At 41.5% G+C, this 1,383-nt stretch overlaps 1 non-coding gene across 1 annotated transcript; it reads left to right on the forward strand.

The window, feature by feature from the left end:
* The first annotated feature begins 1,269 nt into the window (after window positions 1-1,269).
* On the forward strand, window positions 1,270-1,383 carry LOC140282416 (U5 spliceosomal RNA). Its single transcript, XR_011909853.1, has one exon. It is a non-coding gene; the product is annotated as a U5 spliceosomal RNA (small nuclear RNA).

Consider the following 1,383-nt stretch of genomic DNA (forward strand, 5'->3'; position numbering starts at 1 on the left):
TTATGCTTAAGATACGAATGGGTTTATCAGTCACATCAGAATCCATACATACTGATCCTCCCGTAATAAAATGGTCGGATCTTATCAAACACACTTTGTTTCTTGTGACAATCAAGTCAGCGAAACAGCGTATACACGTCAAGACCCTGAATCAAGTTTGCCACAAGAACTCATAAGTTTGGCAGTATTGCTCTGCCGTCAGCAATCATATACACATTTTATTTTCGTGAGACATGTGCAGGCACCTGTTCATCTACTGTTCTATCACTATGAATTAGTTTATCTATTATCAATAAGGATACTTTACAACTACTATCAAAGTATGTCCGGACGTCTTATGTTGTCAGTTGCTATATATGAATAAGTGGGTAGCTACTGACAAGCATTAAGCATGTCACACAGCCCAAACATATAACATTTCAGGACACACCACACAGTTAACAACCACAGTGAAGCGTGTCAAAGCCCAAACATGTAACATTCAACAGGACACTTACACAACACATTCAAATCAAACAGTCAGACAACATACAAGAACATATACCCCAGCCGGCATTGCTCCCTGCCTATTTTCCTACAGCTCACTATGTGTGTGCACACCTTTATTCACAAACTCTTCAACTTATACTCTTTTACTGAAGCTGCTAAAGCTCGATTGGCCGAATACCCTTAGATCCTATTTCGGTGAATTTGACATCTGCCTTACATGTAACAGATTAGCGGTTTAGCAGTTTTAATTTAGTTTGAGTGAAGGAATTCATTTTATAGCAAAATCCGAAATCGTGAAGAACTCATGAAAGTAAGCTTATTCTCGGATTCCTGAAACTTTAGATTTGCTCTTTCTTTTACTGCAAAGTACAACGTTGTTTTTTTTTTTGACAGTTTTAACATAGTTTGAGTGAAGGAATTCATTTTATAGATAAAATCCCAAGAGTCTGCTGAGAAAAGAGAGTGAATGCGAAGTAGACTTTAACACGGCTCTGGGAGCGAGCAGAGTGTGGGCTAAGCGGGAGAATTGCTTGAAAGAAACGCGACACCGAATGAGCGGTCAGAACAAAGCCTCAATACGGTGTTCCCGTGGTGTTTTTGTTGCTGCCTTGTCTTTTGCACAGAGTAAAAGACAAGGCAGCCATCAAATAGGGCCCGATTGTTCCGACTTGGTCAGCTGAGGAGCAAGGGGGGGGAGCAAGCGTCTCAACCGAGCAAAGCTCACCATGATGAGGCTATGCCAACTAGCCTGATGCCCTGCTCCCGCAGTGACGGATAATCGTACTCTGGTTTCTCTTCATAACGTACAAGTCTTGCGCCTTTTACTGAAGATTTCTGTGGAGAGTAGCACTAATGAGTTGTTTCTATTTTTGGCAGGCTTTACCTTTGCGGGCG

Source organism: Leuresthes tenuis, unplaced genomic scaffold (assembly GCF_036924035.1).
Source record: "Leuresthes tenuis unplaced genomic scaffold, fLeuTen1.0.hap1 SCAF_22, whole genome shotgun sequence".
Lineage (NCBI taxonomy): Eukaryota > Metazoa > Chordata > Actinopteri > Atheriniformes > Atherinopsidae > Leuresthes > Leuresthes tenuis.